Source organism: Equus asinus, chromosome 17 (genome assembly GCF_041296235.1).
Source record: "Equus asinus isolate D_3611 breed Donkey chromosome 17, EquAss-T2T_v2, whole genome shotgun sequence".
Taxonomy (NCBI): Eukaryota; Metazoa; Chordata; class Mammalia; order Perissodactyla; family Equidae; genus Equus; species Equus asinus.
In genome coordinates, this window is record NC_091806.1 from 20,303,667 (window position 1) to 20,315,000 (window position 11,334).

At 37.6% G+C, this 11,334-nt stretch overlaps 1 pseudogene; it reads right to left on the reverse strand.

The window, feature by feature from the left end:
* Positions 1 to 201: 201 nt before the first annotated feature.
* LOC139040547 (olfactory receptor 4C3-like) lies at positions 202 to 1,118 on the reverse strand (annotated as a pseudogene).
* Positions 1,119 to 11,334: the final 10,216 nt, after the last annotated feature.

Below are 11,334 nucleotides of genomic sequence, written 5' to 3' on the forward strand. Positions count from 1 at the left end.
TTCATATAGTAGTTTTTTTATGATCAAATTGTGCAATTTAAATGAAAAGACTAAGTAAATCATAAAAAGTCTATAAGATGAGTGGATAGATATCAGTGAATAAGATAATATGTGTTAATAAAAAGCAAGCACTGGTTTGTTCCACTTAGAGAAATGAAGTCATTTTTATTTCCTGCTTTCCACTTATTTACCACCTGCAATTTATAACTGTGTGAAGGGCTTTCTCACGGCATTTTTCTACCTCTTCATTTCTTAGGGTATAAATGAGTGGATTCAAGACAGGTGTCAGAATATCATAAAATACTGCCGTGTTTTTGTCTATAGATGAAGTAGAGATTGCAAGTATATAAGTAAATATGCAGGGCACAAAGAACAGGGTAACAACAGTGAAGTGGACCCCACAGGTGGAGAGGCCTTTGTGTCTCCCTTCTGCACTGTGAAACCTCAAGGAGTGAAGGATGATGATGTAGGAGGCACCCAGCATGAGGAAGTTCAACAGACAGATCACACCACTGTTGGGAACCACCAGCAGACTGATGGCACATATGTTGGCGCAGGTGAGTTCTAGCAAATGTTATAAGTCACAGATAAAGTGATTGATCATATTGGGCCCACAAAAAAACAACTGAAGGACCAGGATGAGCTGAATCAATGAATGCAGAAGCTCCCTAGCCAAGGCACACTCACCAGCAGGCCACAGAGATGCCTGGTCAGGATGATAGTATAGTACAGAGATCTCCAGATAGCCATGTGGTGGTCATAAGCCATCACTGTGAGCAGAATGATCTCAATACCTTCAAAAAATGGGCTCCAAAGAGTTGAGCCAGGCAGCCCTCATAAGAGATGGCTCTCCCCTTGTACAAGGAGTCAGCAATGAGTTTAGCGACCATAAAGGGAGATTAACAGGCACCGATAAAAGACAATTTGGCCAGGAAAAAATACATATACATGGGGAAAGCCACGCAGGAACTGGAGGTGATGGTGACCAGAATGAACATGTTGCTACAAACTGTGATCTCATAGATGATTGAAAAGACCAACAACTGAACTCCCTGTACCTCTGGGCTCTGTGAAAGTCCCAGAATGAAAAATGCTGTGATATTGTGAGGTATTTCCATAGATGCCGCTGCATTTTTATTTGAGTTTCATTTTTCTTTTATTTAATTTTAAAAATAGGTTTTAGTGGGGCTGGCCCCGTGGCCGAGTGGTTAAGTTCTCACACTCCGCAGCAGGCGGCCCAGTGTTTCGTTGGTTCGAATCCTGGGCGCGGACATGGCACTGCTCACCAGACCACGCTGAGGCAGCATCCCACATACCACAACTAGAAGGACCCACAACGAAGAATATGCAACTATGTACCGGGGGGGGGCTTTGGGGAGAAAAAGGAAAAAAATAAAATCTTTAAAAAAAAAAACATAGGTTTTAGAAAACTTACATTGAGTGTATCTGAGGATGCCAACAGGTCACCAGGGTTTTTATTTTTTTTTTTTAACATCCTAACATTATGGAATAGTGAACCTGGAAGAGTTCTTAAAGAGTCATCTAGGCCAGCTCCAAGCATAGCAAGCCAAATTTCACTGGAAGGAATTCAAATTGTTTTTTACATTGAGGCAAAGCACAGATTGGGCAATTGCTGTTGAGTACAGAAACTCATCTGAGCTGAAATTTTCTTAGACTAGCACTAGTTGAAAACTCAAAAGGGAGTCGTTCATTTACCAGCAGCTGGGAATTCTTTCCATTATTCATTTCCCTCTTATTTGCTGAAGAACCCTGTGATATTTAAAATCACATTTTCTAATTGTCTTCATTTTAAAGGTGGTAGATTGAAGACTCAGAGAGATTAGATGCAGCTGGTACAAAGTCACATGGGTGATTCATGGCAGAGGTGAGGCTGGAATCCAGGTTGCTTGTCACTCCAGCCTGTGTGCTTTCCAATATAACCTCCACCCTCAAGTATCTACTTTCTCTGTGTTTGACAAGCCAAAACAATTGCTGCTGCTAATATTAGGGAAGCAGTTCTCACAGAAAGAGTAGTTGGCTTGTTATCTCTGTTTCATGCTCAAAGTTCTTGTCCACATAGTCTCAGAAAATCTGCATCTTTCCACTGGAATGAGTTATTTATACGGTGGGAATGATAATGTCGGGAATATCAGTGCTATGCGCTTTCTGCCTCTCTAAGGGAGGCTAATTATCCCCTCACAAGATCACTTGCTGAAGCAGTTTTAGAACTAGGTTTGCCTTGTTCACAGGTTAGAACAATGTTGATGCCATCATTGAATTAGTCCCTTTGAATACACCTTTCGTCTCAGGGAAATGACTCTCTTCTGTTTCTTAGAAGTGCCCAGTGCCCTTCCACTGTCTAGACAGAGTCCACAAATTGTCTGGAGGAAAAGGGAGTTAGGCTATTTCAGGAATTCATATTGGAGGATCAACATCTTTAGGGAAATTACTGACTGAACAACCACAAAAATCAGCAGCATCTATTGAGCATCTTCTGTGTTCTAGGCATGGATCCTAGGCCCTTTCACACATATCCTCTCTTTCATTTCCTCCCATAAAACTAAGAGAAAAGTATCACTGTCCTTTACCCATATTTCTGTGTGGTGTGCTAAAAGATCAAGAAAACTAGAGTTGGAATAACATGAATTGAAATTACACTTCCACCATTTCAATCATTCACTAAGCATTTTTTCAGGGACCACCTAATAAAATATAGCACTTTGATAAATGCAAGGAATATCATAGTGAATAAGACAAACAGGGTCCTTACCAGGAGGAAGCACATATTCTAAAAGGGGCAGTAGCCACCTCTAAAACAAAGCAGGGGCATAAACAAATAGAACAATTACAAAATCAACTATATGAAATTGCTGGATTCATGCATTTTATATGTATTTTAATGCTGATAAACAGTGACAGAGATATACATGTTTAATATTTATTGGTATATGCAGCAAAATGTCCTCCAAAACAATTTATAACCATTAACATTTCCAACACTCTGGCCTGTTCAGCACATCAGTACAACAATTCCACAGTACTGAATGAATCCTATCCTAAGCCTTCTCTAAACCTGTTCCCTGAAAACTTCTAGAAAAAGTCACAAAATAGGGATGATTTAGTCCAATATAAATTCATGTCATCAGCTTCAAAGGGCCCATCAACGTGGCCCAGCAATCCTACTACATTTCTTTAATCAATACATTTTCCCAATTCTCCTCAAGAACAATTTAAAACCTTCAATTTCTTCAAAATTCCCTTTCCCGACCTCATTTCTATTCTTGACTTTTATCTCAGTCTGAGTTAAAAAGTCTGAAAAAACTTCTTAGAACTACATATCAGTCTGTGACCATCCCTCCTTCTTTTTATCCCTCTCTGCTTCACAAGAGTCAGACCTGCATCACTCCTGGAGGCTTTTCCCACCTTCCCTCACCAGTGTTTCCCCCAATGAATCTCTTACACATCTAATCTGTCTGAGCTTCTGCTGCTCAGAGAACCAGGACCGAAATAAAATTTATAAAGAACTCTTGCAAGCCAATAAGATAAACACAGACAGCCACATGAGATTTGAACAGATCTTCAGCAAAGAAAATATTGAATGGGCTGAAAACATATAAAGGGGACTCACTTCTTTAATCATCTGAGAACTATGATGTAGAACCACAATAAAATGCAACGTTCCTTCTACATGGCTAAAATTAAAAGGACTATCAATACCTAGTGTTTATTGTCGATATGGAGGAATAATCTCTCTCATATGCTGCTGGTGGAAATGTATAATTTTTTTCCAAGAACATATTGGAAAACTATTGGAGATCATCAGCTAATGTCAAATATACATATAACCTATGACTCAGATACTCCACTCTTAGATATAAATCCAAGAGAATTGTGCGTACCTATGCACTGGAAGACACATTACTGAGAGTGTTCATAGAGCTATTTGTAATAGCACAAAACTAGTAACAACCTAAATGTCCACCATCAATAGAACAAATCATTATTGTGTATTCATTTAGTGGACTAACAGACCAATGAAAATAAGTGAACTATAGGAACATATAACAACATGAATGAATCTCACAAACACACTGTGGAGCCAAAGAATCCAGAGACAAAATATTGCATACTGCGTGATTGCATTTATTTAAAATTTAAAAATAGACCAATCTGGGGGTGTGAACTTAAGTGGTAAATGTGTAAAAGTATAAAGGAAAGCAAAGAAGTTTTATTATAAAAGTCAGATTAACATTGGCCTTTGATGGAAGAAAAAGAGATGTGATTGGGAAGAGATATAGTGGGTCCCAAAAGGGCTAGAAATTTTCTACTTCTTGACAAGGTTTGTGGTTCTATAGGTGTTCCACTTTACAATTCAAATATTTTGTTTTTCTTTGTCTTGGTTTTTAATAGTTTGATTATGGTATGTCTGAGGTGAATTTCTTTAAGTTCATCTAGTTTGAGATTTGCAGAGCTTCTTTAATCTGAAGTTTATATCTTTTACCAATATTTGGAAGTATTCAGCCATTAGTTTTTCATATATTTTTCTCTGAACCATATTATTTCTTTTTTTTTCTTTTGAGACTTTGATAGTATGAATGTTATACATTCAGTATTGCCCCACATGTCTCTGAGACTGTATCTTTTTTAAAAATCTATTTTTATCTCTGTGGTTTGATCCATCTTCAAATTCACTGATTCTTTCTTTTATATTTCCATTGTGCCATTGAGCTCAGAAAGTATGTTTTTAATTTTCATTATTGAATCTTTTAATGCTAATTTATGATTTTATTCTTCTTTATAATTTCTATTTTTTTTTTGCTGATATTTTCTATCTTTCATTTGTTTCAAGTATATGTTCTCTTACTCACCAGATCATGGTTATGATGTTTGCTTTAAAGTCTTTGTCTGAAAATTCCAATATCTCTATCATTTCAAGATTGGCACCTGCTCATTAATTTTTCCTTTGCAAGTTGAGGTTTCCTGCTTCTTTTTATACTAACATTGGATTGTATCCTGGATATTTTCAATATTATGTTATGATACTTTGGATCTTTTCACATTAAGGAGAATGTTAAATCTTTAGTTTTACCAAGCAATTAACCTTGTTAGTTGCAGGTGGCAATTTTCAGTCTACTTTCTGTGGGCTGTGATTCCAATGCCAGTTCAGTTATCAAATCTTTTGTAGTGTTATTCAGACCTGTTATGTACACCACTCAGTGGCCAGTCTGGGACTTGGGTGGTGGTGAAGCCTCTAATGTCATTCTCAAACACTGGTACATTGTATTAAGTTCAGATTCACACAGTTGCAGCTCAGAGGTGGGCCCTGGAATTCATACGCGACTTCATGAGATGACTCTCCTATGTGCCCTCATCTCTTTGATCTCCCTGATGCCTTTTGCCTCGTGAAATTTGGCTTTAGTTTTCTCATTGTGCTGCACACTTTCCACAACTGAGTCTGTATCAATGGCAAAGATTCAGGAGGATGCAGAGAGAATAAAACAAATAGGGATTTGTGCCATGCTCTTGAGATCACAGCTCCTACATTCAAGTAGAAAGATCCTCCTCCCAAAGAGTTTTGGGCAACTGCTCAGCCACCATTGTTACCCTTGTCACTGCTTCTCTGCCACAGGATTGATTGGCATCTAGAACAGGAGATGAAAGAAAAAAAAAAGAAAAGGAAGAGAGCCACCCCTTGAATCTGGCCCATTTGTCTGACCAACAAGAGAGAGGTTCTTTTGGAGCTCTTTCTATATGTACCCAGTGCACACTTCCAGGTCTAGAATGCATTGAGTTCAGGCCAAGTGAGACAGGGGAAAAAATCAGAAACTTCAAATCTGATCTCCTTCCCCAATATGCCTGTCATCATTTACTTTTGAAAATCCTTGGATAGCTTTTCCATGCATTCTGTGTAGGATTTATAGCTTCATCTCGGCAGGAAAGAAAGGGTGAATTGTTCTTACTCCATCTTTTCTGGAACAGGAACTCTTCAAGATAGAGTATATTTTGAAGTTAAGCTAAGAAGATTTGTTCATAGATTAGCTATTAGAAGAAAGAGAGAAAACTTAAGGATGATTCCAAAATTTGGGGGGCTGAGCCAAAAGAACAGTGAACGAAAGACTATGGTAAAGAACCTCTGCTGGAAAATAAATAGGTACATAGCTACATCTCGTCATCTCCCTAATACTACAGAACATAATGGGACCTGAGGTGGCACCTCCTGTCTCTCATTCAGGAGAACACTATTAAAACCTGCAAACCTTAAAATTCTCATGCGTACACACACACACACACATACACACACTGCCTACTTGTTTTTCTCTACTCTCTCCCACCATTCTCATAAAATTGACTTTATAATAACCCTTTGGGGGTTACTTAATATAAACAGAGGACACAATAAAATATTAACATTTGGTACTCAGACCAAATCACCTGTCAGGACATCTCCCACCTAGAAGAATTTCCAGGGACTAGGTCACTCCTTGAGGACAGGATTTTAGTGTGATTCCATGCAGTGCTGTGCCCCCAGAATCTAGAAGAGTGTCTGAGTTGTTGTTTTTCATCAAGAAAATAGTTTGAGTTTATGAGTTCTAGTATATTCTGTTTTAATGTGCTTTTTGGAAAAATCATGTGTACTTATTTTAAATGAAAAACAAACACTTAAAGGTATAAATAGAGCTTCAAAGTAAAGTAAAATCCAAGCACTATGTTAAGTACTGCTGGCATTTTGATAAAGCTCCTGGCAAACACTATCCCTATCTGTACCTGAACAAGCAGAAACTAGGTAGAAAATTTTCCATCGCTGGACCACATGTGGCTTCATAATCTGATTTTTAAATTCCATACTATGTTGTAAAAACTTTCTGCAACAAAAAATATAGATAAATTCCGTCTTTTTAAAAGTAGATGAACAGAACCTGTGTAATGTGTAAAATAAAATTGGGGGGGAACATGTAACTTGCTGGCATCAGATGTGAAACAGCAAAACTATGAGCTACTGAAACCAGGAAAAACATCTATAGTATTGCACAGGAAATGTTATTACATCTAATGAAATTTTTTTCACCTGTGTCTACATTATTCATCCTTCCAGAGAAACATTTTTAAAATTTCCTTTCAACAAAATGCAGGCCTGAAGCAGAATGCCTGGGACAGCTGACCAGAGAACTCAAAAAGTACAAATTATAATGAGACATACAAATGGAAAGCAAAGGCATCTCATGGTAACAAGTAACCAGGAACAAGCATTTCACCAAGTGGATTAGACAGAATCAAAGCCTCCTTGATTATATACTTGATAATGACTGTGGACTTTATGTAAATCTGAGCAAGTGCACATCAGAGGTTGTCAATAAGGACATTGATAACAGGAAGCTTACAAGGAGAAAGCACAAATGAAATACAACATACAGAGGAAGATGGTAGATATTAAAACACTGTGCATTTTGGCAAGACCGAACTTGAAAGCAGAAATAGCTTGATTTAAATTCTAGCTCAACATTAGCTAAGTAATTCAGCCTCTGTGAAAACAGTTTCTTCATTTTTAAAAAGCTAACCATGTCAATTTTTTATGAGGACAATATGAGATCTCATTTATAAAGTGATTAACACAGTACGTAACACCAAGTTAATGCTCAGTAAACCATGCATCATTTGTGTGAGTGTGTGTGTTTGAGGTCACATGCACACAATATTTAGACATTGGTTTCAGAATTTCACAACACATTATAGTTTATTATTTATAATCATGCTTATTTTAATTTTAGTATAAGCCTATTCTGTGCACTTCCATCATTTGAGTTCAGTCCTTCCTAATTGTATTTCTTTATTCTCAAAGTCCCAAGCTAGATATTCTTTCTGATATTATTGTGGATATAAATAAGATATACGTAAACCATCAATAACTACTCTGATCAAGTTCTGGCGTTCAGAGTTGGAAGACTAGGTTAGTAACATTTCAACAAGGGAATTCTGCTCCTCATAGACTTTCAATATCCCAGGTTAATGAAGACTTCATCTCAGACAAAGGTGAGGGAGAGAGAGGTGGTGTTTCCAGGCTCTACAATTTAGTGTAAACTGTTAAGAAGAAATCAAAATGATATATAATTATTTATCTATTCTATAACAGAGAACATAGGATAGATTACACCTAATCTATCCTAATTGAGTCAAATCAATTTTACTCTGAAAATTTTTGGTGATCTCTCAGCTCTCATCATAATATGAATTCTTACTAAAAGTGACTGTATATTTCTTTCTCTATCGAATCTGTATCCTCCATCCACAATGGCTTATTTTTTCCAAAGATTCTTCATGTCATTTTTTACCTCTCCATTTCTCAGTGTATAAACTAAAGGGTTGAACATTGGCATCAAAATACAACAAAACATAGCAACTATTTTGTCAATGGACAAAGCATCTGATGGCCACATGTAAATAAACATACAAGGCACAAATAACAAGGCAACAGCAGTTAGGTGGGCCCCACAGATTGAGAGGCTCTTTTGTCTCCCCTCTGCACTGTGGGACCTCAAGGACAGCAGGATAACAAGTAGGAGACAGCCAGCACGAAGAAGTTCAATAGGAAGATCACACCATTGTTGGCGACCAACAGCAGACCAATGACATATGCATTGGTATAGACAAGATCCAGCAAGGGGTACAAGTTACAGACAAAGTGATCACATTGGGCCTACAGAATGGCAACTGAAGCAACAGGAGGAGATGGAACAATAATTCAGGAAGTCCCTCAACCAAGGCACCCCCATCAACAGGGCACAGAGATGCCTGGTCATGATGGTCATGTAGTACAGGCATTTGCAGACGGCCCCATAGTGGTCATAGGCCATCATGATGATCTCAGTTCTTCCCAAAAAATTGGCAACAAACAATTGAGCCAGGCAGCCCTCAAAAGAGATGGGTTTGACCTCATATAAGGAATCAGAAATGAGTTTGGGGGTCATATATAAGGAATAGCAAGTATCGATAAGGACAAATATGAGAAGAAAAATTACAAAGGAGAGCTGAAAGTGAGGCTGAAGATGATGGTAAAAATGATAAGTAGGTTGCCCCCAACGGAGACCAGATAGACCACCAAAAGAACACAGATAAAACTTTCTGCACCTTGGAGTTTTGTGAAAGTCCAAGCATGAAAAATCCCATGATGTTTCATGGACTATCCATGAATCCTGAGCTACAGCAAAGACTTGGGTGAAAACAGAATTTCTGAGAAAAATTTTTTACTGCCTCTTTCAAGACATTTCAAGAAATTGGGGGAAATTATTGTTTGTGGAATATAATTAATCCAAATCCTGAATCCCAAAGCAAGGGCCTACTAATACTGCAAATCATTTCTAATTAGTAATTTCAACAAAGTAAAAAATTAAAGAACAGATAAAATCAGCAGCTCCCAAAATATTGCCTTTCTTGCATTAAACCCAATAGAAATGAATTCTTTTTTTCAGGTTGAAAATATCTTCAAGGAGTTTTTTGAAAAAAAAATGATAGTTGTGTATATATATATATGTATCAATTTCAGTTCGTTAAAAATAAGATTAGGGGAAAATAATGTCTCTAAATAATTCTTACAATGGCTTTTTTAGAGCCACAATTTCAACTCCCAATTGCTCTTCTCAGTGCACATAGGCATCTCCTCAAAAATTGAATTCCTCTTCTCACAACATCTCACTTGCTATTCTTTCTAATTTCGTCCACCACCCACCGTAAACATGGGAGTCATCCTTGGCTTTTCTCTCTACTAGTCCATCTCATAGTTCCAAAATTAGTCACCACAATCTTATCAAATCTCCCTCTCTAACCTTCATCCATCCATCCATCTATCCCTCTATCCCTCCATCCATTTATTTCTTCCAAAAAATTTCTTGAGCAATTACCATTCCCCAACCATTGTTCTTTGCACTGGATTTAGATCAACTAGCAAGGCAAGCTGACAGTTATATCAATAACATCATAGCTGGTCTCCCCTGCCTCATATCTCACCCAGACACCTCTCAATCATCCACACTATGGCCACAGTGATATCTATAAAATCCAATCATTCAGTCATGTCATTACCCAGTTTAAAATTCTCCAAAGGCTCCTCTTTACCTTCAAGGGAAAACATCACAAGTCCCGGGACCCTACTGACCTATCCATGTTATTTTTCAGCATCCAGCCCCATCCACTATCACGTGCTTTAGCCATATTAAAGTAACCTAAATTCCCTGATCAAGTCATACTCACTATACCTCATTGCCTTCCACATTCTATTCCCCTTATCCTACACACACTCCCAACTCTACTGACTGACATTTACACATCCTTCAAAATTGGGCTTAGATATCATCTCCACAAGGATGATCTCCACAAGGAAGATGATCTTTTCACCCACCCCGGGGGTAGATTGTAAGGATTTCCACTGTATTCCTATAGCTCCCAGGTTACATCTGCATCTTCTCTCTTTGTACATTATGTCGTATTGGTCCCCCTCTATCATCCTACAGCATGCTTGGAGTATCTTGAAAGCAGGCATTATTTGTGTTTAATATCTATATTACCAGATCTGGAGCTGTGCTCAATAAGTATTTGATGAACGCATAAAAAACTAAACCCCCAAAATGTAGGAAAGTTACAATACTTGGATCTAAGGAGGTTGATAGCTTCTTATCAGAATTTTTATTACATTCTAACATGGCAGACTGAGAGAAGCAATAGGAATCTTATAAGGTCATCTGGTCCATCCTTCTACATTATCTGGTTTTCCTTCCCCTACTTTGAACGATCTGTGTATTAAACGCCAAGATAGGATTAAAGAAAGGTCATACAAGGAGAAACATAATCTTTTCTTTCACAGTCTTTTCCTCTCTGACTTAGAAATTTCCCACAATCATAAGTAATCTGATTTCAAAAAATTGAATGAGGGATCTCATCCATTTATGGGCTACAGGGGACCTCTTGAACGATCACTTTCCTTTTCTTTGCTAAAAAGTTATTAAGCACAATGATTTTGTAATAATCTGGTGCAAACATCTTTGGTTTTAAAATGCTAACATTCTGACTTAGAAATATTAAGTAGCCAGCCCGAGTCAAAGAAGGTAAATTGTGGGTAATTGAATACAGATCCCATGTCTTCCAATTCCCCAGCCTGTACCTCTTACACCATAATGTGTCCTCAAAGAACCCAGATTACTCATCCCACAGAGAGGACAAAGGGAACAGAAGAAGATAAAGTTGCTAGCTCTGGTTTTTCCAAGGTTGTGTATCAGCAAATCTTCTTAGGAAAAGAGGAAAAAGTAATTAGAAAGATAATTCATGATGACTAAACAGAGTTTAAAA